General features: G+C 40.7%; 1 protein-coding gene across 3 annotated transcripts in view; it reads left to right on the top strand.

Annotated features, from left to right (window-relative positions):
* Positions 1-26,502, top strand: part of C6H2orf76 (chromosome 6 C2orf76 homolog) — an 86,309-nt gene that overhangs the window by 2,807 nt on the left and 57,000 nt on the right. The gene's annotated exons all lie outside the window — the stretch shown is intronic.

Below are 26,502 nucleotides of genomic sequence, written 5' to 3'. Positions count from 1 at the left end.
TTAGTGGAGAGGCCATTATCATTATTGCAGCTTGCCCTCACATCCTTGGGTTGCCAGTTTTGACTACTCACAGGCTTCACTTGCTGGGTCTCAGTGGAAAGCCAGATGGGCAAGTTATATTAACAGGTGAAAGCAGTTCTTGCCGGGTAGGTGTGGATAATAGTTTAATATTTCTTGGTATAAACGAAACCTCTAATTTCTAAGAGTAACCTAACCATTAAAATGTGAAAATCAATAAAAAGCTTTACAGTAAAGCTTCAGTAGAAGGCAAGGGTTAGAGTATTCACAAATGATGGATTATATTCATTTAGTATTTGTTTTCCAGTTTCTTGGAATGTGACTCCTGAGGCATGGCTCCACCAAAGCTGGGAGGAGAACAGTGTGTTTTAAAGGGAAGGAGGTGTTATTGAACCCAGCTGGGGTCTGCTCGCCCGATGGGCGGCAAAGCCAGTCTACTAACATGGGCTTGTGGTGAAGGAATGCACAGCGTTTACTGTACAGCAGGGCACCAAGCAAGGGAGTGGGAGAAGCCTCCTAGCCACTCCAACTTGATCTTTGAGTTAGGGGGGTTTTTAAAAGGGGAAGAACAAAGAGGCTGGGATTAATCATTGTTTTGTGACATTTCTTAATTGTAGTTTCTAGTTTTGGGAGTCAAGATGTCTCTGGTTTACCATTCTCTGGCCAGGTGGTCCATGGCTTGGGGATCTGTTAGCTCATCTTGCCCTGGAGAACCAAGCTGAGTTTGTACGTTAATGATGATGTCTATAATAGCAATTTTAGTACGCTAAAGATGTTATCAACAACAGCAATTGTAGTCATCTGACTCTGGTTGATTAGTGCTTAGTTAGCACAGGTTTGGGGTCTGAGGGGACAAGAAAGGGAATAAAATTTGGGGTAAAGATATTAATCATAAACTTGGTAAGGGAACTCGGTTTTAGGGGGACTTGGGTTCAGAGGCACTTGCGAAATGCTTCTGGGACAGGAATGGAGAGAGCTGGGCAGAGTTGGGCGCCTTTGTTTTGTGAAGGGTGGGGAGGTGACAGCTGAGGGGATGGCGTAAAAACGTACCATAGCTTTTCTTTCCTTTCTTTCTTCTTCTTTTTTTTTTTTATTCCTTTTCCCCTCTTATGTGTCTTTTCCTTTTCTGATGATGTAACTGGTGAGGGGAGGCCTGGCAGCTGGAGGTCTCAACCAGCCCTTCCCCTTTGCCATTCTTTTCTTCCTTTGGGTGTTCGTATTCAGAGAAGTTGCAGCAAGTTGGGTGAGAGGAGAAGGGGTGTGTGTGTGGTTCTCACCTTTCCCCTCTCCTGATTTTGCCCAGCCAGCATGGCTCGGGGTCGGGGTTGGTTTGGGCTTAGTTGAGACATGGAGACCAGGGCTTGGATGGGGGTCAGGGTTCCTGGCGGAAAGTGTCCTACACTGGCCGGGAGTAAGGAAGGAAGGAAGGGAAGACTTTAGAGTTACTTATATGTAAGTTGGTCATGCAGTGGTCAAGTATTCTGTTTAGAAATACTTATGACTATGGGCAGGAATAATGAAGTGTTTTATGAAGTTATCTTGTGCTCAGTACTGTAGTTCTTGTTCAGCTTCATTAGAAGTATAAACTCTCTTCTAAATCTACATTGTCTTCCTCATCTTTGCCTATTAACCTAGCTCCTAGTTGCACATGACAAGCACTTGGTAAATGCTTTGGAACTAGGTTGTTAGAGATGATTTTTCTAGTGAGCTCTTTTATTGCCTGTCAACAAAAAAAATTAGAAATATTAAAATCTGATGACAAATGATTTGGCTGATAATGCTTTTGGAGATAATGCCATTTTAAAAAACTTTGTTTTGAGATAATGCCATTAAAAAAAAACACCTTATTTTTATTTTGAGATAATTGTAGATTTATGTGCTCCCCAGCTCCCCCAGCATGAGGGATCTTAGTTCCCCGACCAGGGATCGAACCTGTGCCCTCTTCAGTGGAAGCACTGGACCGCCAGGGAAGTCCCTATGTGCTCTTATTGTTAAATAACACAGAGATCCTTTGTACGCTTTACCCATTTATCCCAGTGGTAATGGCTTGTACAACTATAGTACATGCCACAAACAGTACATTGACATTGATATGTTGAGGATACAGAACATTTCCATCATCATCCTTATGTTGCCCTGTGATAGCCACAGCTGCTTCCCTCCTGCCCCTCCCCCTCCCCTGCTCCTGGCAGCCAGGAATGTGTTCTCTCTATTGCTATAATTTGTCATTTCAAGAATGCTCTATAAGTGAAATCACGTAGTTTGTAATCTTTTGGGATTGGCTTTTTTACTCAGCACAACTCTCCGGTGGTTCATCCAGATTGTTGTGTGTACCAATAGTTCTTTCTTATTGCTGAGTGTATTCCATCATATGGATGAACCAGTTTGTTTAACCATTCACCTGTTGAAGGACAAAGCTGCTGCTAGTACAGAATCTGTACTCATGTACAGGGTTTTCTGTGAACATGTTTTCATTTTTCTGGGATAAATGCCCAGGAGTGCAAATCTGGGCCATATGGCCATTCCATGTTTGGTTTTGTAAGAAACCGCTGTTGTGGCTACACCCTTGTACATTCCTACCTTATACATTCCTACCAGCAGTGAATGAGAGATCCAGTTTCTCCATATCTTTGCCAGCATTTGGTGTTATCACTTTTTTATTTTAGGCATTCTGATAGGTGTGTAGTGGTATCTCATTATGGTTTAGATTTGCATTCCCTAATGACTAACGATGTTGAACATATTTTCATGTGTTTATTTGTGCAATCTGTATATCTCTTCTGTGAAATTTCTCTGTGTCTTTTGCATGTGTTTAAATTGGATTTTTTTTAATGTTGAATTTTGGGAGTTCTTAATATAGTCCAGATACTATTCCTTTGTTGGATATGTGGTTTGCAAATGTTTTCTTCCAGTTTTTATTTTGTTTTTTCATCCTCTTAACAGTCTTTCACAGAGCATAAGTTGAAATCCAGTTCTTCCAATATTTTCTTTTGTGGATTACACTTTTGGTGTCAAGTCTAATAAATCTTTGCCTAGCCCTAGATCCTGAAGATTTTCTCCTATTTTTTGTAAAAGTTTTATAGTTTTGCATTTTAAAATTAACATAATGAGGTTTAGTTAATTTTTGTATAAGGTGTAAGATTTAGGTTGAGGTTCTCCCCCCCCTCCCCTGCCCCCTTGGATGTCTAATTGCTGCAGCACCATTTGTTGAAAAGATATCTTTCCTCTATTGAACTGATTTTGCACATTTGTCAGTAATCTATTGGGCATATTTATGTGGTCTTTTCTGGGTTCTGTCTTCTGTTGATCAATGTATCTATTCCTCCACCAGTACCACACAGTTCTGATTATTGTAGCTGTATAATAAGTCTTGAAATTGGGTAAAGCAATTCTTCCTACTTTATTCTTTTTCAAAATTGTTTTAGCTATTCTAGTTATTTTCCCAATCCATATGAATTTTAGAATAATCTTGTCCGTGTCTACAAAAGAAAAAATCTTGCTGTGATTTTGAACAGAAATTGTGTTAAACTTGCATATCAATTTGGAGAGAATTGATATTTTTACCATGTCTATGAACACAGCATGTTTCTCCATTTATTTTGATCTTTGTTTCTTTCATCAGCAGTTTGTAGTTTTCAGTGTAAGTCCTGTGCATGTTTTGGTAGATTTATACCTGAACATTTAATTGTTTTTGAGTGATTGCAAATGGTATTATACTTTTAATTGTGTCCATGTGTTCATTACTAGTATATAGAAATACGATTGTTTTTTTGTATTTGTACAATTGTTTATCTTGTATCCTGTGACTTTGCTGAATTCACTTATTCTAGAAGTGGTTTTTTATTTGTTTGTTTTGTGTTTGTTAGATTCCTGTTCCTTGGCATTTTCTATGTAGATTCATTTGCAGATAGGGACAGTTTAATTTCTGACGTATGTGCCTTTTATTTCCTTTTCTTGCCTTATTGCACTGACTAGAACTTCCAGCCCTATGTTGAATAAGAGTGATGAGAGTGGATATCCTTGCCTTGTTCCTGATCTTCGGGGGAGGGCATTCAGTCTTTTACCATTAAGTGTAATGTTAGCTGTAGGTTATTTTGTAGGTGCCCTTTATCAAGTTGAGGAAGTTCCCCTCTCTTTCTGAGAATTCTCATTATGAATGAATGTTGAAATTTGTCAGATACTTTTTCTGCATCAATTGGTATGATTTTGTGATTTTTTTTTCTTTAGTTTGTTAATGTGGTAGATTACATTGCTTGCTTTTTGAATATTGAACTAGACTTGCTTCCCTGGAAGAAACCCCACTTGGTCGTGGTGTATAATTCTTTGTGTATATTGTTGAATTCTATTTGCTAATATTTTAAGGATGTTTATGTCTGTATTCATAAGGGATATTGGTCTGTGGTTTTCTTTTTTATAATGTCTTCGTCTGGTGTGTTATCCTGTAACTATTAGCTTCATAAAATGAATTAGGAAATGTTCCCTCCTCTTCTGTTTTCTAGAAGTGACTGTGTAGAATTGATGTTAATTCTTTAAGTGTATTGTAGAATTCTCCAGTGAAACCTACTGGGCCTGGTGATTTTTCTTGTGGGAGTTTCAAAATTCTGAATTCAGTTTCCTTCATAGTTCCCATTCAGATTATCTATTTCATATTGGATTAGCAGTAGTAGTTTGTGTTTTTCAGGGAATTGACCCATTTTATCTAAGTTGTGAAATGTGCATATGTAGGTTTGTTCATAGTATTCCCTTATTACCCTCGTGGTGTATGCAGACCCTTTGATGATATTCTCTGTTTTGTTTCTGATATTGGTCATTTACATCTTCTCTCTTTTTTTGCCAGTCTTGCACAGGATTTGTCAATTTTTTTGATCTTTCTAAAGAACTAGCTCTTTTTTCATTGACTTTCTCTTTACCATTTTTCTATTTTCAACTTTATTGATTTCTGTTCTTTATTATTTCTTTCCTTCTGCCTACTTTGGGTTGTTTTGCTTTGCTTTTTCTAGGTTCTTGAGGTGAGAGCTTCCTGACTCTCCACCGGGCCCCCTCTGACACTACCTGCTTTGTTAAATTAACATTTGTTAAGTGGAGCACAGATTGCTGGATGGTGAGCTGTGGCCAGCAGAGGACCATAGAGAAATTGAAATAGAGAAGTTTATGACTCACAGGTCCTGGAGGGAGTACATGGCACTCCTCGAGGGGCCAGATGGCGAGTCAAGACTGGGTGCAGAGAGAGAGAGAGAGCAACAGGGCCTGGAGCACATGGCTTTATTAGGGTCTATGGGTGGAATGCTTTGGGGTTCCCAGGCTAAGGCCAGATTGGTCAATCCAGATGGGAAGTACAGGGTTCTAGTAAGCTCCATGGGGGTTTTATCTAAGGGGTGTGTAAGGGGCAGGCCCTGGGAGGCAGGGGAAACTGGTGATCACAGGGGCTGTTGGAGAAGTCATATGAGGAGCTCGTATTTGCTTGTGACTCTGAGGGCTGCTATCTAGGGCACATGCTTGCATGAGGGGGCAAGTTTCAGTTTAAGGTCCCTACGGGCCACACAGCCAGCAAAATGGATGCCGAGGTAGCAATACTGTGGAGTAGCTAAACTCTCCACAGCGCCCCAGTGTGGAAGGGGAAGGCCTTTTATTACTGTGGAGGTGGAAGTCTGAGCTCTGCAGGTGGTCTCCACTGACTCTGAGATGCAGGGAGTCAAGCTCATTATTGTCCAGCTCCCTACTCAGCCTTCTCTGTTGTGACCCTGGCAGGGGCTGGGGCTCCTCATTAAAGCCTGGGAAGGGTAGACGTCTAGGCTCTAGCTCTGCCTTTGCTCATGGCAGTGGGGCTGCAGTTTTTTATGTGATTTCTGGCTGGATTCGAGGGCTCATTTGTCTAAAAGTTTTCTGTCTTGGCTAGGCTGTCCCTTTCCTGGTCCTTTGGCTAGAGAGAGCAGGCTTTGTTCAAGCTTTTTTTTTTTTTTTTCCCTGCACCTGTTCGTGTTTCTGGGTTGCTGACTTCTTCAGCTCTGTGTCTGAGACATATGAAAACCCAGGGACCACTCCACCATGCTGTTCCTCAGGTCTACAGATCCTTGGCCAGTCTGCCACCCTCCCTCCACTTTTTTGATCCTCTTATGTTTGTTTTATAGATAATGTCCAGGATTTTTAGTTGTACTTTAGCAGGAAGCATAGGGAAAAGTACATCTACTCCATCTTCCCAGAAGCAGAGAACAGTACCGCTTAAAAATCATTAGTATTATTTTCTCTGTGAATTACACTAGATTCTGAATTTGTAACTTAAGTTCTGGCTATTAAAGGTGAATACAGACTCATTGTTCTCCATTCTTTTCAGGAGAGCATTAGTTCTGTTTTGGCTATGTGAAAGCTGTTACATGTGGTTAAGCTTGAAACTTACCAAATTCAATAGCAGGATATTTTTCTTCTGAAGAAGCCAAGTGGTAGGGGAATATAGCCAATATTTTATAATAACTATAAATGGAGTAGAACCTTTAAAAAATGTACAGTGGTAACTTATATAATATTGTATAGCAACTATACTTAAATGAAAAAAAAAACAAAGCCAACTGGTCAGATACTTATTGGTTTGCCATTAAAAGTGAGTTTCAGTAAGGCCAAATTCAACTTTAGCTAGTGCTTGTATAATGTACGTTTTAAAATATTACCTTAGAAACAGTTTATTTTAAAAAGCATCCTTCCTGGGATGAGTGATACAAAAAGTAAGTTTTGAATTTATCTTAACAGTACTTTCTGATTAAGTGTGAAAGTAATGGGAACGTTGCTCCAGTGAAACTGGTTGTTCTGTATTAGAGTCTGCCAAATACATTATTTGTGTGATATAATAGGTAGCTCTTGATGGAAGTCACAAGACGTTATGTTCTGGTCTTGGCTCTGCTACTGAGTTAGCATCATTGTTCTTGACTCACACATCCTTTGTTTCCTCATCTGTAAAATGGGGACACTTGGACCTGCTTTGCTGATAGGTAATTGAGGATTATTAATGATGTTTCTAAAGCATTTAACACAATGTTTGACACATGCTGAGTAGCTATTATTATCATCATTAATGCTGTTTATTAAAGCAGAAACCTTGAAGCAAATTCATAACAAAATTAGAGGTTAAAGAACTTGCTCCTATCCTCATTATAAGGTCGTAGAGTTGAGACTGAGGAGTCTGTGGCTTTTCTTCATTGACTCCATTATAATTTTTCAGGAACTGTTTGCAGTACCATTTAACATGGATTGGTGTAATAACAGACAGTTTTTTTTTTTTTTTTTTGGCCTGTTTGAGTTGGGTTCCTGGACCCAGTTCCAATGTGTGTGTGTGGAGACTTCCCCACATCAACAATCAGTTCTTGGATGCTAGCAGGTATACAAAAGTTCAACTCATTTCTGACACTGTCTGCCCAGAGGTAGAATCGGATTCCATAGACAAAGGGCTCAGTCCCACAAGACCTCCCTCCACTTCAGAGACCAGTCACAAGTTGTTACCTGTGCTTTTGACCAGCTACAGATTGGAGGTTCTGATGATTCCTCCAATTCAGGATGCCAATTGCAAGTCCAGGTTGTAACCTATACTTCTGATTAACTGGCCGTAAATCAGAGGTTCCCACGACTCCCTCTTGGGGTTCACTTAGTTTGTTAGAAGGGCTCCCAGAACTCAGGGAAACCTGTTTACTCACTAGATTACTGATTTATTATAAAAGGATATAAATCAACAGCCAGATGAGATACGAAGGTCAAGGTCCTGAACAAAGGGGCTTCTGTCCTCATGGTGGATGGGGCCAAGCATGGGGGCATGTGGAAGTGTTCTGGTTTCCCAATGTGGAAGCTCTCTGAAAAGGTCCAAAAAGCTGTCCTTTGGGGTTTTTTATGGAGGCTTTGTTACGTAGTCATGATTGACTAAATCACTGGCCAGTGGTGATTGACTCAACTTCCGGCAGAGAGTGGGACTGAAAGTTGGTTCTCCTGACAACCAGCCCCCGCCTTTGGGTGGGATCCCGAAAGTCACCTTCCCTGAAGTGTTTTCAGGAACTGAGGACAAGAGACCAAATATCATCCCATCGTTCAGGAAATTCCAAGAGTTTTGGGAGCTGTGAGCCAGGAACTGTGGATGAAGACCAAATATATATTTTTCCTGCAAATCACAATAATGCAGTGGTAGTGAGGCTTCACTGTAACTCTAGTTCATGTTTTAATAATGAGGTTACTTTTGAAAATGAAAGTTTTAGTTTAAGCAAACATAATGTTAAAACAGTCACTTTTGCCCCTTTACCCACCACCTCCCTCTGTAAGAACACCTTTCCCTTCTATATATGCCTTTGCACCTTGGCATTTGTATTAGTCTCTTGGGGTTGCTATAACAAAGTATCACAAAGTGGGTGGCTTAAGACAACAGATATTTATTGTCCCACAGTTCTGGAGGCTAGAAGTCCAAAATCAGTGAGCAGGGTTGATTCCTTCTGAGGGCTGTGAGGGGGAATCTGTTCCATGCCTCTCTCTTAGCTTCTGGTAGCCCCAGGCATTCCTTGGCTTGTAGGTGCATCACTTCAGTCCACCATCTTCGCATGGTGTTTTCCTGTGTTTCTGTCTTCACAAGGCCCTCTTCTTTTATAAGGACACTGGTCATATTGGATATGAGGCCCAGCCTACTCCAGTATGATCTCACCTTAATGAGTCACGTCTTCAACAACTGTATTTACAAATAAGGTCACATTCTGAGGTCCTGGGTGGGAGTTAGGACTTCAACATGTTTTTTTAGGGGGGACACAGTACAACCCGCAACAGCATTCATCTAAAAATCAGAAATAAGCAAATTGGTACTAAAAACACAGCCCTTTTTGCCTCATGCATTATTGTGTCACAGTGGGGGGAAAACTGAGAGCAAAGGAGGACTAAGTGGGGTTGAGTCAGTCAGGAAAGGTCCTTCTGATGAGGTGACATTTACATTGAGAACAGAAGGACAGGGAAGATCCAGTAAAGCAAGCATGTTTCAAGCTAGGGAACAACCTGTGTAAAGACCAGAAATAGCTCAATGTGTTGGAAGAAGTGAAAGAGGGGCCAGTGTCACTGTTGTGTGGTGGCCCGGGGGAGATGGGGTCTGGGGCCAAATCATGCAGGGACTTGCTGGCCATGATGATGAGTTCACTTCTTTACTTTAGGGGTTCTGGGGAGCCTTTGAAGAATTTTAAGCAGGGGAGACATACTCAGATTTACATATTTAGAAGATCACTCCCGCTGCTATATGCCACATGGATTGAGGGGACCACACTGGTGGTGGAAAGACCAGTTGGGAAGCTTTTCTGTTTTTCCAATAGAGACAAAGACAGTGGAGGCTTGGACTAGTGTAGCAGTAAGGGAGATGGAGAGAAATGGGGAAATTCAAGGTATGTTTTGGGGAAAGAGCTGAGAAGGTTTGCTGATGGGTTAGCTAGAGAGTTGGGAAAGGAGGAATCCTTTGCTGATGGCTTGAGTAACTCAGTGAATGATTGTATAATCGACTGAGATGGGGAAATCAGGGTTGGGGGTAGGTGTGAGATTTAAACTGCCAAGTTCAGCTTGGGGTATGTTAAATGTTAAATGCCTGGTGATATCTAAGTAGAGAAGTTAAGTAGCCAACCCAGTTTCGACCTCAGGGCTGGAAATGTGTTTGAGAGAGTTGTCAGAGGAGCACTAACATTTCAAGTTCTTAAAGAGGAGCGGAGCCTGGAAGAGATACAGAAAAGGAGCAGTGCAGTAAGAGACAGCTGGAGAAAGTGGTGTCACAGAGGCAGAGAAGGATGAGCAAGTTCTTCAGCCGTGTTGAGTGCTTCTGAGAAGTTGAGTGTGATCTTCCTTCACTGACGTCAAAGTGATATGAAGATAAGGACAGAGACATGCTCAGTGGATCTAACCTTGTGCCATTTTAACTGAGGGGTGTTACGCGGGCCTCTCACTGTTGTGGCCTCTCCCGTTGCGGAGCACAGGCTCCGGACGCGCAGGCTCAGCGGCCATGGCTCACGGGCCCAGCTGCTCCACGGCATGTGGGATCTTCCTGGACCGGGGCACGAACCCGCATCCTCTGCATCGGCAGGCGGACTCTCAACCACTGCGCCACCAGGGAAGCCCTTGATAGGTGTTTTGTAGGAGAGGTACAGGAGCTGGGACAGATGTTCTGATACACTTGTTGGTGATGGTTATCGTTGTGGTCAGGGCCATCTGTCAGGGGTGGCAAATTCAGGAGTCAGTTAAATTTAAGGTGCTTATACCAGTTTGGGGGAACCTTGTCAGGGTATTCTGCTTCATGAGAACTGCTCTGGGGCAATTCTGAAAGATAAAAGATAGTTAACGAATGATCCTTTCCACCCCCATCTCCTGGGGCACAAGTTGTTCTCTCCCCAGGTGGTGAGGTTACTTCCCTCCCTCCACCTCCACAAAAATGTGTGTGTCCCATTCCAGAAGCTATAACTTCACCTTTTTTCTAATCAACTCCTATTCCCTGAAGGGAGTTTTTATAAAACTTACGGGGACCCATTAGGTCCCCCACTCTGGCCTGAAGCGTACTCCACAGATGTGATCTACGTCATTGTTAGTCCAACAAGAGAATCCAGGAAGCTGAACCAGAGTTATGTTCAAATCCCCTAAGCCCCCTTTTGGCCACCTTGCCACATGGAAGATGTACCAGTCAGGCTGGCTGGGGGTACCTGAAGGGGAAAGAAAGAAGCATTATGCACAGGAACGGTCTGGGTGGAATCCCAGGATTTCACACTGGTCTCTATAACTGCCCCTCTGCTCTCTTCCTCTTTGTCCTGATCATTTCCCAGGAAACAGCAGAGAGAGGATGATCCCTTTCTGGGGATAGCTGTGTTCAGTGAACCAACTGCCATTCTAAGGTGTGTTCCAGGAGGAGATGAGGGAGGTAGAGTGAGAATTCTTTTTTAGTTGATTTCTTAGGTGGCGGTTTCAGTGCTTAACAGTCCCAAGTAGCTGTGGGTGTTAGGGAGGTTTGGGAGGTCTGCTGTGTTGGGAAGAAAGAAATTTTCTTCTACTCTTCTGAGGATTGTTTCCACGATCCACAGCCCTTTAGAGAAGTGTCTTTGATCTGCCACTCTGTGGTTTTCTAAGAGGTAGATCAAATAGCTGGGCCTTTCGCAGCAGCTCAAGAGTAAGTAAAACCTAAGATTCACCTATGGGAATATTAGCCAGAGCTATGGGAACAGCCTTCAGTTCTGCCACTGAGCAGAGTGAACATGTCTGGTTTTGGTTTTTCACAGCTGGAGCTCGGCTGAACATTCACAGTAGGCCAGTGGACACTGCTGGGTTTCAGCTTAGCCAAACCATCTGTGAACTAGGTCCAGGCAGTTAGGGGAACCTTGCTGTGAACAGAGGGTCCTGTTGAGTCAGTAACTTTGCTTCAAGTGGTGGAGTGAAGAAGAAAGTTTTCCCCAAAGGGAAAGCTGCCACTTTTCCAAATCAGACTGATATGCACATAGGGCTCAACTTGCTAAGTTGTTAAACATATCATTTCCATTTGATAAGGGAACCTGTTTGGTTCTGCCCATCTTATTAGTCATTGAGCTGGAGTTGACTCACTCCCGAATGGGAATATTAGGCTGAAGAATCACAAGCTGTGTCAGGGGGGTGAGGAGCCCAAGACCCAAAGGGGCCTCTGGGTGGAGGCTGACTTCCCTTTGCTAGAGGCTCCAGTTCGCAAAATCATCAGCCACAGTGACTGGTACCTCAAAGGGGTTGTCGGGTTGTAGGGCCCAAAGGTAGAGATGTACCGCAGCTTGCTAGACCACTTTCAATGCAGCTGATTGGTTTGGGCTCCACTCAGGATACGGCCTTGTAGGTTAAAAGACCAAGTAGAGTGTCCAAGTGAGGACTTTATCAATCAGGGTTCAACTGGAGAAGCAGCAGAACCAGTAGAAGACAAAATACAGAACACACACACACATACCACACACATATCACACGAGGAACTGGCTTACTCCATGGTGGGGACTGACTAAGTAGGTTAGACGTTCAGAGGCCGGTAGTCAGGAAGGGCCCATGAGGAGCAGGCCGGACCCTACAGACACCAGCTGAGGCTCATGGTCTCAAGCAGCGCTCAGGAGGGAGGACCCCGGGGAAGGGAGAGCAAGTGCAGACCCCACTGTGATTTAGAGTCTGAGCTCAGGGATGCCTAAGTCCTCCTAAAGGGCTTCTAACAGATTAAGTCAGGCCCGCCCAGGAGAATCTCCCTTTTGATTAATTTAAGGTAAGCTGATTATGGACTTTAATTACATCTACAAAATGTGTATGCTACAAAGTACATACAAAATATGCTTCTTCCTCTAACATTCAGGAGGAAATATCCCTTGTGGCTCAGAGTAACCAGAAGCATACCAGAAAGGGCATTCTGGGGACCGTAGCTCCGCCTGGCCACACTGACACATCACAGAGCCATCCCAGGCACACACGGTCTCCAGTACCCAAAGAGACCAACGACGTGCTAGGGTTCTTTCTTGGTGGTAGGAGGCTGAGGAGACAGCTGTTGTTCCTTGATGGCCAAAGGGATTGGGCATTATGAATCCACCCACATAATCCCAAGAAACTTTACTTGTTGAGTAGAGCCCTGGATTTAGCTGGTGGAGGTGTGATAACAGCACAGGACCATTGAGACTGAGGTCTCTGACTTGCCAACCAACAGGACATTTTTTATATGTTGAAAACTTTGAACATCAGTGGATAGGGCAATTGTATGACGTCCCAACCCACGCACTGATGACAAACGGCAGGGGAGCTTCTCCCACTAGCATTTCTCTACCTATAGCTCTTCCTGATGGGGGAGAATCTCCTTTGGCACTGTAGACAGGGAAGTATAAGGATATATATATATGCATCATTTGTACAATCAGATGTAGAAACAACAACAGTACTTTGAATTGGCCTGAAGCATCCCATCTACTCCCTCATATTAGTTTCCTTTCCCTGCTGCGAATCGTGTCCATATCCCACTAGCTGAATCTGAGTACCTCCTCCTGCACAGGGCCAGGTAGGACAGACGTGGGTGCCTGTATCCACAGAGCCATAAACATTTGAGTCCCTCCTTTCCCTGAAGTTCCTCAGTATGCTTGGGTGCATAAGGCCTTCAGTCTCTCTTGGGGACCTCAGGCTACCCCTAATGCTCCTCTTTAAAGCAGATGTCAGGGTAGGGGGCAAGAGGAGGGATCAGGGTTACAGAGGGGGAGAGGAGCTCTGTGCCAGTTAGCAAGGCACACATATGTTTAGTTTCATATGACCCGGTGGCTATTCATGGCTCAACTTAATGAATTTTTCAGTTACCCAAAAGCTCTAGACCCCCATTGATGACATAATTTGTTTCAGCTCCGGGGACTCTACTTAACAGCTACAGGCTCATTGCCTCTCATCTGGGGCCACAGGGCTTGCGCCTCATTGCCATGGTTGCATCCCTTCCCCTCCCACCCCAAGGAGAGTGATCAACAACCAAAGGGCCGTTGGGCAGTTTGTTTCAATCCTCCCTTTTGCTGCTCATCCTCTAAAGGTTAATTAGCCCTTACAACCCCACACCCACCACTTGGACAAGAACATTTGCTTCTGGATCCCAGGGAATCTTCTTATACGCCCTAAACCCGTGGGACCTTTGTCTTTTCTGTTCCAGAAAGCCATGTTTCTGCCAGCATCCCATCCTTGTCACACACTGTCAAGAACTGTGAAGAGTCTTGGGATTTTATCCTACTCAGAAGCTGACAGATCAGCCTGTCACAGTTTACATGGAACTCCTGGGTCTGAGACAAGGGACTGCATTACAGCACAGCCAATAGCATGAGCTCCCTGTTTGTGTCATTTCCTCTTGCCCCGTGAGTCCACAGCTGTAGAACCCTGAGTTTAGCTAATCCAAATATTTTATAAAGAACTGCAAGCAGGGACTCCCCTGGTGGCCCAGTGGTTAAGACTCTGTGCTTCCATTGCAGGGGGCACGGGTTCGATCCCTGCTCGGGGAACTAAGATCCCGCATGCCACATGGTGCAGTCCGTAAATAAATAAATGTACTGTTGGAAAGATAATGTAGCAACACTTTAAAAAAAAAAAAATAACTGCAAGCGAACCTGCCCAAACTTAGCCCAGAGAGAGACGTTATTTTTATTATAGTGGACAACAAACCAACCTGCCCCCTATTCTGGAGGGAGAGAATATCTCTGTCTTCCTGGGTTGTTTGCTATACACACATCCTTGAAAAGATATCTGAGAGCTAGAGCAGCCAGCGCCTCTGCTCGCAAGACGTGCAGAAGCGTGAGAGCGCCATGGAGAATCATCTCCCGCACACACTGTACAAGGATTAACATTCTCACTGATGATTGTGTATCAAGAAAAATCGAATTTACGTTCAGTGTACCTTGTTTAAAACAAGAAGGAAAGTGCGTGAAATATTCTTTCCAAATGGTTAAGTCTCAAACCCTTTGGAAAACTCAACTGCCCAGAATAGTTAGTTCTCTGAGAGTCTTACCTGCTGTGAGCAGAGAAAACAGATTATGATTTTGTGTATTCTCCCCAAATTGAAGGTCACAGAGGCAGGTCTGTGGAATTGTAGGTGTTGATTTGTCAGTGGGTGGTGTACTCAGGGTGAACAGCAAGGGTTTATTTACTAGAATTGATTGACTGACTCTTCCTCAGGAAAGGCCAGCTGCTAATGTCATCTTGCAGTAAAGCAGTTATAGCATGGAGAAGTATTTGTGTGGTCGTCTGATTTGACTAATATTTGTTTTGCACCTCCTATGTTATCTTAAGCACCTAAGGTGTGAGACTTTATTTTTTTAAACTATCTTAAAAATGGCTGAGGTCAAAGACTTTACATCTTTCGTAAGTTAGTACATTGAAAATCTCTTTCTCAAAAGTTTCACGTCAGTGAAAGATGAATAAATTGAGTTTTCTAATATAATAGGGTTTTTTTATAATTAAAAAAATATATTTATTTGGCTGCGTTGGGTCTTCGTTGCTGCACACAGGCTTTCTCTAGTTGCGGCGAGCAGGGGCTACTCTTCATTGCAGTGCACGGGCTTCTCATTGCGGTGGCTTCTTTCGTTACAGAGCATGGGCTCTAGGCACGCGGGCTTCTGTAGTTGTGGCGTGTGGGCTCAGTAGTTGTGGTTCGCGGGCTCTAGAGCGCGGGCTCAGTAGTTGTGGTGCATGGGCTTTGTTGCTCTGTGGCATGTGGGATCCTCCTGGACCAGGGCTTGAACCCATGTCCCCTGCCTTGGCAGGCAGATTCTTAACCACTGCATCATGAGGGAAGTCCCTATAGTAGGGTTTTGATATGAATTATACAACTAAACATTTGGAAGAAAAAGACCAAGAGGTTTTCAAATGTTTATTTGATCCTCACGTGGTCCTACTCTATACATGTGTAGTTTCATTTCTCAAAAATTATGCTTTTGAAAATTTTTAAAGCAAATTTCTGTTAACTTTTTTCTTTTTATTATAATGACAAGCTTTTGGTATTTCATTGTTACCAAGATCTATTTTTAGAATAAAATTTTGTTTTCCGTTTAAAAGTTTAAAAAAAATTATGCTTTTGAAGTAGGCCAGAATAGATAAATGGAATTAACATTTTAGGCATAGTCTTAAATGTGACTTGATTATAATTTGTCATTCTTATGAACTTTAGTTACTGATTTGCCAAGGTTGTATCTCTCTTTAAAAGGTGAACATTTCTCATTCACCTACTTAGCAGTGTGCTAGGTGGTCAGTATTTTTAAGAAGAGTAATAAAGAGAATGTAGGGTTTTTTCCTCTCCCTCTCTGGAGGCTTTTTCCCTCTCCCTTAAACAACTTTTTAAGGGGTAAAATGACATATTTGGATGATATTTAGTAGTACATATGTTTATTTACTCCAACATCATTGTCAGAATCATTTACATATTGAGTAATGATGAATCTTAGCAGAACTCTTCTTTTTCCTACTTTTATACCTGATCATCTATGCCAGTTTAGTTTCCTCATGTAAAAGAACAATAAACTGTATTTCTTCTTTTTATTGATTTGTTTCAAAAGGAAGGCAAATAGACTCTTTGCCCTGTAATATTAGTTCCTAAATCTAGAGGAAAATTAAGCATTTAGTGTGAGTAATACACATATATATTTTGTTAGTTTTTTGAAAGTTGTACCTTTTTCATATGGGTAAGACAAGGTTTAAAGGAAACTTCATATATGACAATTTTGATTTTACAGTACTTAAATTTAGGGAGTAGATATAACTTTACAAAATATTGTAGTTTTTCAAAAGGTTTCACCTTAGGAGTCTGTTAATTTTCAAGTCGCGTACACCCTTCTCCTGCCTGTTGTGGAAAGGAAAGTCAGCCAGTGCACTCTTTTGCCTGGTGGTTGTAAAATCGTCTCCATGCTAACTGCCCGAGTGCTGAGTGCTTTTCTACACTTAAAGCTTCTAACTCTTAAGGACATTTTGGATTGTCTTCCATTCTCGGACAAAAAGGTCAAGAGCATGCTTTCTTCAAATACTGGAAAGCACTTTTTTTTCTTTTTTCTTTTTGGTAATACAGTCAGTCCTCATTATTCACAGATTGTGTATTTGTGAATTCGCCTACTCACTAAAATTTGCTTGTGAGTGAAAGCAATACTCAGGCACTTTCTTGGTCATTCCCCGATGCGCATTCCCCAGTGACACACTTGAGTCAACAAAATTCATGTTACCAGCTGAGGTCAAACCAGGCAACTTGCTGCCATCTTGTTTCAGCTCATATTGTAAACAGTTGTCTGCACTGTGCTTTATTTAGTGCCATGCTTTTCACATTTTTATGCTTGTTGTTGGTGATGTCACTGTTTAAAATGGCCCCCAAACGTAGTGCCATCTAGTGTTCCTAAGTGCAAGAGGGCTGCGTGTGCCTTACAGAGAAAATCCGTGCATCAGGTAACCTTTGTTCAGGCATGACTTGTAATACTGTTGGCTGTGAGTTCAGCGTTTATGAATCAACAATATATGTCAAATAAGGTGTCTTTAAACAGAAATGCACATAAAACAAGGTTATGTATTTATTGGCTGATGAAAATGTTGTGGCTAGAGGAACCAGAGGCTCCCCAGAACCTGGCCCTGTATTTCCCTAGGAGCAGTGGTTCGGTATTCACGAATTCAGTGTTCACGAACACTTTACAGACATTATCCACTGCGAGTAACCAGAATTGGCTGTAGTTACTTTTTATCCACTGCGAGTAACCAGAATTGGCTGTAGTTACTTTTTTTGTTGTTTTTAGCTGAGAGAGGTCATCAATGGAGTATTTTATGCATTTGCATGTTTTGTGCTTATCATAATGCTGGGCTCTGAGCTTTTTGTTCAGCTCAGGAGCCACCCCCCACCAAGGTGGTTTACAGCTCTTTAGCTCAGAACTTTGCCTGGGGAGAGGAGCCAGCTGAGAGCTGAGAGGTGTTAGGCTGTTAGGGAACCTGGCTTGCAGCTTGTCTGGACTTTCCCTGACCATTCCATGCTGAATTTCCACCTTCCCTGCTCACGCTGCTGGATCCTGGGCCGTAAAAAGCAGCTTCAACCTGACCTGTAAGGCTGGTCCAGGAGGGGAGGGTGCTGGACTACATCTATTCTTGGCTCTGATGATGCAGCGGTTACCTGTCAGGGACGTGGGAGCTCTGTGTGAGGTCATTCCTGCATGGATTTTGTGTTTGCTTTGCTTGTTTTTAAGAGTTTTGCTTTGCTTTGGTTATGGGTTTTTCTTCATTATCTCAAACCAGCTGGGTAAAGTACCAGCCAGAACAGGTTTTTTTAGGCAGGGAAGTTTAATGACCTTCCTAAGCCCTAGGCACTGTTACTTTTAAGATCTGCACCCTACATCGTAAAAAATGGACCTATATCCTGTATTAAATCTAACATATAATTATAAGTAGGGTTGAGTTGCTTTTGAAATGTTATGTGTTGTAGGTAGTTACTTAAATGTTAATTTTGATTTTTAAAGGTTTTCATATTCTGGAGCAATAAGGTTTTTCTTCAGGTCTCAAACATTTTCATGACCTGGAAAAGCTCATAGACGCTGGGTAGTATGTCTGTAGTGCAGGACTGATGTGTCAGGAGGAATTCCAGTGTTCCTCAGCCCTGCAGTTATCCAGACATTGATGGGGGCTCTGATGTGCCTCATGAAACACATGCTGCTGGGTTTACAAAAATAAACCATGAACAGATGACTGCAGTATGACATGGTCAGGTGCTGTGGGGGGACCAAGCTGAGCTGGGGCAGAGGAGGAGCTGACTGTGATGCTGTCCTGGAGCAGGTGGTTCCAGGCCGGGTTTTGGGGGCTGCCTGTGTGGTAAGGTGAAGAGGCGAGGGGCACAGGGAGTTTGGGGAAAAGCTGGCGGTGGAAAGGCGTAGAAGAGGCTTGGAACAGCCTGGTACGTGGGGAAATCATGGGCAGTTGTTGCTGCTGGGGTGACATGCGCAAAGTGGGTTGTGGTGGTGACGAATACCATCACAGGGGTGCGGAGGGGCTGAGTATGGAAGGCCTTTCGTGCACCTTGGACAGGTGTAGACTCATCCTGGGCACGTGACCTGCTCCCCGTGCCCCTCACTGCTGAATACTTTTCGGGTTTAGTTGACGTCCCTCAATACGTATCAGTAGTGTAACTAAGTTTCTGACCCTCTCTGTTCTGTATAGTGTTTGATAAGTTCTCTTTTGTTTGCTTTGTTCAGTTAGCTCTTTTTTCTTAAAGGAAGTAGAAATACTTTAGCTTTAAAAGTAACTTTTTGTTGCTGTATACCACATACATCAGGAAAGTGCAAATGTAAGTATACAGGGAAATTAGCCTAATTTCAAAACACATAATCATTATGAAAACATCAAGCAATATTAAAGATATATAAAACAAGTAACAGGCAAGAGCTAATATTCACTAATATGTCATAGCCATCTTTTAAAGTTAGTATCCCTGGATCCATTTCACCCTTTAATGTCTGCAAGGGGATTTTATTTCATGGTGTGACGTATTTACTTAACTAGGTCTTCATTGATGAACATTTAGATGGATTCTTATTTTTGTAAACTATTAGAAACACGTCAATGAAAAAAATCTTCCTTGAATGTACATCTTTGTGCACTTATCTTCTCTTAAAATGATTTTACTATGAAAAATTTTAAGCATATAAAAATTGAGTAGTATGATAAGGTCCCACATATACCCAGCTTCAGCAGTTACGAATGTTCTACAATTTTTAAAATAATCTACACATCCATAATTGTTTTTCCTCTGTCAGAGTATTTGAAAGCAAGTACCAGTCATAATACCATTTCACCTATATACCTCAGTCTTTTAAGTTAAAGACTCAGAAGCATAATAATATTAAATAAACAGAGTTGATATTAATTCCTAATATCATCTAATATTATGCAAATAAGGATCCGTGCAAGGTCTAAACATTGGTTGATACAGCTCTTTTAAGTCTCTTGGTTTATAACCTTCCTCTCCTTCTGTATCTCTCATGCTAATTATTTGTTGAAGAAAACAAGTCATTTATTCAGTAGAATTTTCCACAGTCTGAACTTGGCTGATGACCTCCTTATGGTATTATTTAACTTGTTCTTCCAGACACCATCATAGCCCATAAACCAGGAGTTAGATCCAGAGGCTTGATTCATTTGTTAAGTTTGATTACTAAGTTCAAGTGTTGTCAGCCCCTGCAGTATTCATTCTAAAGTTTCCCATCCATCTTTTACCTAATGGTTTTGACACCCTTTTATGATCATTGCCTACATTCATTATATCATTAGGGTTTTCAAAATGATGGCTTTTAGCAACTTTTGAGGTAATTGTAGATTCACATGCAGTTGTAAGAAATAATACAGAGTGATCCTGTATGCCCTTCATCCAGTTTTCCCCAAGGGTAACATCCTGCTTCAGTGTAGTCTGGTATCACACCCAGGGAATTGATGTTGATACAATCCATGGACCAGATTTAGATTTCGCTGGTTTTACATCTTCTCATGTATGCATGTGCATGTGCATTTAGTTTTATGCAGTTTTGTCACATATGTAGATAAATGTGGATAACACCATGGTTAAGAATCCGTTCCATCACAAGGATCTCTCATGTTACCCTTTTATAGCCACAGCCAGCTCCTTCCCTCCCCGCTGACCTCCGGAACACTGTTCTCCATTTCTATAATTTTGTCATTACAAGAGTGACATATAAATGGAACTATGCAGTATGTAATGTTCTGAGATTGGTGTTTTTTTTCAGTTTAAATTCCCTTAAGATCCATCAAAATAGTTACGTATATAACAGTTTATTCCTTTTTATTACTCAGTGTTTCATGATATTGAATATACCACAGTTGGTTTAACCATTCACATGTCGAAGGACATTTGGGTTTCCAGTTTTGGGGTATTACACGTGACTATGCTATGAGCGTTCGTGTATAGGTTTTTGTGTGAACATAAGCTTTCATTTCTCTGGCATAAATACTCAAGAGTGTATTTGCTAGGTCTATGATAAGGACATGTTTAGTTGTGTAAGAAACCGCCATTCTTTTCCAGAGTGGGTATACGGTTTTGCATTCCCATCAACAATGAATGAAAGATCTAGTTTCTCTGCATCCTCACCAACATTTGATGTTATCACTGTTTTATTTTAGCCATTTTGATAAATTTGTAAATCATGATTTTTAAATTCTATCATTCCTTCAGTGCTTTTGAGCTGTAATTCTTCTATAAAGAAGAACTTTTTCATCAGCCATTTGGTAACCTTGAAATACAGTCTGTGTAAGAATTTGATTATTTTTCTTATTTTCAATGCCTACCTCCCCACCTTGGTAAGCCAGTTTCCAGAAAAACAAATAAATGCCCTTTTAGCTTCCAGAGTGACTAATTGGCTTTTTAAACCATATCATTATAAACACATGGATTTTTAAAATATTTGATGTGATTATCTTCCAGGTAAATTAGTAGAAGAGAAATCGCCATGTCAAAGGGTAGGCAAATTTAAGATTTTGATATAGATTACCCCACTCCTCTCCAGAAAGGCTGTATCATTTTATGTTCTTAGCAAGAGTATATAAAATATTTATTTTTCTATACTCTAGCCAACACCAGTGTGGCCAGTTTTTAATTTAAACATATTTTACCAATCTGATGGCAACTTGATATCTTAGTATTTCTATTTTCAGTTCTTTAGTTACTAGAAAAGTTGATCATCTTTTCATGTTATTGCCTACTTAACAATTCAGCCAATTGCCTATTAATTACCTTTACCCATGTTTCTATTAAGATACTGATTTTTTTACGTTTTTTTGTTGTTTTATCTGTCATCCTTTTCCTTGATGGTTGCTGATTTTTATTTGTTTAGAAAGGTCTTTCCTTAAGATTATAAAATTTTATACCCATTTTTTGATGCCTTCCTGTGATTTTACAGTTTAGTTTAAGTATTTGTTCCACATATGGTTTATTTTGTATAAGGTATGAAGTAAGAATCCAGCATTACCTGTTTCCAAATGTCTGACCAGTGTAATACAGATTGGAAAAGAAGAAGTAAAGCTGTCACTGTTTGCAGATGACATGATACTATACATAGAGAATCCTAAAGATGCCACCAGAAAACTACTAGAGCTAATCAATGAATTGGGTAATGTTGCAGGGTACAAAATTAATGCGCAGAAATCTCTGGCATTCCTATACACTCACAATGAAAAATCAGAGAAATTAAGGAAACAATCCCATTTACCAATGCAACAAAAAGAATAAGACACCTAGGAATAAACCTACCTAAGGAGGTGAAAGACTTGTACTCAGAAAACTATAAAACACTGATGAAAGAAATCAAAGAAGACATAAACAGATGGACAAATATACCATGTTCTTGGATTGGAAGAATCGATATTGTGAAAATGACTCTACTACCCAAAGCACTCTACAGATTCAGTGCAATCCCTATCAAACTACCAATGACATTCTTCACAGAATTAGAACAAAACATTTAACAATTCGTATGGAAACAGAAAAGACCCCAAATAGCCAAAGCAATCTTGAGAAAGAAAAATGGAGCTGGAGGAATCAGGCTCCCCAACTTCAAACTATACTACAAACTACAGTAGTCAAGACAGTATGGTACTGGTGCAGAAACAGAAATATAGGTCAGTGGTACAGGATAGAAAGCCCAGAGATAAACCCGTGCACATATAGTCACCTAATTTACAACAAAGGAGGCAAGAACATACAATGGAGAAAAGACAGCCTCTGCAATAAGTGGTGCTGGGAAAACTGGACAGCTACATGTAAAAGAATGAAATTAGAACACTACCTAAACTGTATACGAAAATAAACTCCAAATAGATTAAAGACCTAACTGTAAGACCGGACACTATAAAACTCTTAGAGGAAAACGTAGGAAAATCATTCTTAGACATAAACCAGAGCAAGATCTTTTTTGACTCACCTCCTGGAGTAATGAAAATAAAAACAAAAATAAACAAATGGGACCTAATAAAACTTAAAAGCTTTTGCGCAGCAAAGGAAACCATAAACAAGATGAAAAGACAACCCTCAGCATGGGAGAAAATATTTGCAAATGAAACAACGGACAAAAGGATTAATCTCCAAAATATACAAACAACTAATGGAACTCATTATCCAAAAAACAAACAACCCAGTTGAAAAATGGGCAGAAGACCTAAACAGACATTTCACCAAAGAAGACATACAGATGGTCAAGAGGCACATGAAAAGATGCTGAACATCACTAATTATTAGAGAAATGCAAATCAAAAATACAATGAGGTATCACCTCACACCGGTCAGAGTGGCCATTATCAAAAGATCTAGAAACAATAAATGCTGGAGAGGGTGTGGTGAAAAGGGAACCCTCCTCCACTGTTGATGGGAATGTAAATTGATAACAGCCGCTATGGAGAACAGTATGGAGGGTCCTTAAAAAATTAAAAATAAAACTATATGACCCAGCAATCCCACTACTGGGCATATCCTCTGAGAAAACCATAATTCAGAAAGAGACATGTACCACAATGTTCATTGCAGCACTATTTACAGTACCCATGGAAGCAACCTAAGTGTCTATTGACAGGTGAATGGATAGAGATGTGACACATATGTACAATGGAATGTTACTCAGCCATAAAAAGAAATGAAATTGAGTTATTTGTAGTGAGGTGGGTGGACCTAGAGTCTCATGTAGAGTGAAGTAAGTCAGAAAGAGAAAAACACCGTATGCTAACACACATATATGGAATCTAAAAAAAAAAGGTACTGATGAACCTAGGGGCAGGGCAGGAATAAAGACGCAGACATAGAGGACATGAACTTGAGGACACAGCGGTGGGGAGGAAAGCTGGGGTGAAGTGAGAGTAGCAATGACATATATACACTACCAAATGTAAGATAGCTAGTGGGAAGCAAACGCATAGCACAGGGAGATCAGCTTGATGCTTTGCGACGACCTAGAGGGGTGGGATAGGGAGGCTGGGAGGGAGGCTCAAGAGGGAGGGGATGTGGGGATATATGTATGCATATGGCTGATTCACTTTGTTGTACAACAGAAACTAGCACTTATACTCCAGTAAAGCAATTATACTCCAGTAAAGATGTATTAAAAAATTTAAAATGTCTGACCAGTTTTCCCAGTGCCATTGATTAAATAAACTATCTTTTTTTCCCCACAAATGTGAAATGCCATTTTTTTTTTTTTTTTTTTTGGTACGCGGGCCTCTCACTGTTGTGGCCTCTCCCGATGCGGAGCACAGGCTCTGGACGCACAGGCTCAGCGGCCATGGCTCACGGGCCCAGCCGCTCCGCGGCACGTGGGATCTTCCCAGACCGGGGCACGAACCCGTGTCCCCTGCATCGGCAGGCGGACTCTCAACCACTGCGCCACCAGGGAAGCCCTGAAATGCCATTTTTTATGCTAAATTCTCGAATCTTGAGTCTATTTCTGAGTTTTCTATTGATTTGTCAGTCTTCAGTGTCACAGCTTAAATTACCTTTGATTGATTGTCCTTTAACATTTCTGTTATTGCATTTTGTAAATATATGAACATCATACTAGCTTGTTCATGTATTACTATGATATATCTGACTGTTGTTACTTTGTAGTGTGTTTTAATAATTGGTGCTGCTGATCTCTTTTTTTCTTTTATGACTTTGCTAAATTCACAAGCATTTTCATCCAGATTAGAAGTATTTGTGATAAATCCAGACCACCATTTTATATTTTGATTGGTATTTTATTTAATTTATATTTTAATTTAGGGAGAATTGATTTCTTTACAACTTTGAGCTTTCATCGTTAAGAACATGGTCTATCATTTCATTTATTCAGATCTTTTTTCATGTCCTTGAATATTTTTTGTTAATTTACCCCTAAATTATTGCTTTTGGTTTCTCTGTCCCTTCATTTGAGGAATGCGTTTTAAACTTGATCAGATTCATTTTTTTTTAAATTAAAAAATTTTTTTTAACATCTTTATTGGGGTATAATTGCTTTACAATGGTGTGTTAGTTTCTGCTTTATAACAAAGTGAATCAGTTATACATATACATATGTTCCCATATCTCTTCCCTCTTGCGTCTCCCTCCCTCCCACCCTCCCTATCCCACCCCTCCAGGTGGTCACAAAGCACCGAGCTGATCTCCCTGTGCTATGTGGCTGCTTCCCACTAGCTATCTACCTTACTATGTTTGTTAGTGTGTATATGTCCATGACTCTCTCTCGCCCTGTCACAGCTCACCCTTCCCCCTCCCCATATCCTCAAGTCCGTTCTCCAGTAGGTCTGCGTCTTTATTCCTGTCTTACCCCTAGGTTCTTCATGACATTTTTTTTTCTTAAATTCCATATATGTGTTAGCATACGGTATTTGTCTTTTTCTTTCTGACTTACTTCACTCTGTATGATAGACTCTATTTTTTTAAAGTAGGTCAAGCCTTCTGGGAAAATGTCACATTTATAGTTTGTAATACTGGCTTTCCAAGCTGTCTCTACAGTATGTCTGGCTCCCTAAACTAACAAGCTGTATTTCCAACAGTCCTTGAGGCAAATTAAATAATGGCTTCATGCTGATAGTAGCTAATATGGTTTAGTTACTGAGTATAAATTACAACAAATTTCTGATGAAGATGACCATATGTTGTTGACCAAAATTAGATATTAATGCAAATTTGGAGTTTTAAATTGAAAACTTCAGCTATTTAAGTACAATATATGGGCAGCTTTTTATTAAGTGAAAAAAACAAACCTACAATTAGAAAAGTTTCGTAAGGCATGCATGTGCTAGCTTGCCCAGCCTCCTTGGTTAGACCGTTTGTATCATTTATTTCATTGTACCTGGGAATCTTGTATCTTTATCTGCTGCCTACATGAGCTGTCTTTATGCCCAAACCTATTTAATCCCAAGTAGACTGTTGATAAAAGCAGCTACTATTTATTGAGATCCAGCTGTGTGAGATCCAACTATGTGTTGGGGCTAAGAGGTAGAGTCAATAATTAAGTTAGATCCGTCCAGCTCTAAACTCTTTGGGAACTTGGACTGCATTATAGGCTTCCCAGCATGTTTGGGTGTATGTGTGTGGTGTGCTTTGGAGGACTTCTTTGTTGTTCTGGGGACTTGGTGAGAGGAGGAAGAAGTTGGTCATAATTTTCACAAACCCTGTTAACACTGCTTCTAAAGTATGGAATCTTTGATAATATCCCTTTCTTGAGAGAGATTCTTTATTAAGTACCTCAGTATATTTTAAATTGTAAACGTCTTGCTGAACTGCCATTATTTGGTAGATTCTAGGGTCAGAATTTTTGGGAAGCAGTGTAAAACCAGATTTCATAAAAAATAATGTATTTTTTTGGAAATTTTTATGTTCATATCTTTGTCCACTTTTTTGTCCACATGTTTTACATTTTCATTGTTGGTTTGTAAGGGATTTTTGTTTTGTTTGTTTTGTTTGTTTTTCGGTCATGTGTAACCACACTAAAGAATGCAAATAAATAAAAAGATATTATTGTACCTATTGATGTGGTTAAAAGTAATAATAATTTTTCTATTATAATACCTAGTGTTTTGCAAGGAATACACTGTTCATGGGAAAACTGATGTGCCCCACTGCAGAGCAATTTGGCAGTATCAAAAAATCTAACAAATATGCTTATTCATCTTGAGCCCAGGTTTTCTACTTCACATGAGTCATTTCTCATGTGTGTATATTTGAAAATAAGCTAAATGTCCAATAATAAGATTTTGGAGGTAAGAAGTATGGAATGTTGTACAGACCTTAAAATCATTGAAGAAAAATATTTAATACATGGGAAAATGTGCATAAGAAGTTAAGTTAAAAGGCAGGTTATAAAGAGCTTGTACTGTATGTTCCTAATTTAAAAAATTTTGTATATATAAGTGAAATAAAGTATGTAGACTTTGGATTCTAAATCAAACAAGCTAACCGTAAAAAGACATTTTGGGGACAGAGAAAATCAAAACATGGACTAAGTATTAGATGAAACT

The sequence above is a fragment of the Pseudorca crassidens genome, chromosome 6 (assembly GCF_039906515.1).
Source record: "Pseudorca crassidens isolate mPseCra1 chromosome 6, mPseCra1.hap1, whole genome shotgun sequence".
Classification (NCBI taxonomy): Eukaryota; Metazoa; Chordata; class Mammalia; order Artiodactyla; family Delphinidae; genus Pseudorca; species Pseudorca crassidens.
This window is presented reverse-complemented; position numbering and strand designations above follow the sequence as displayed.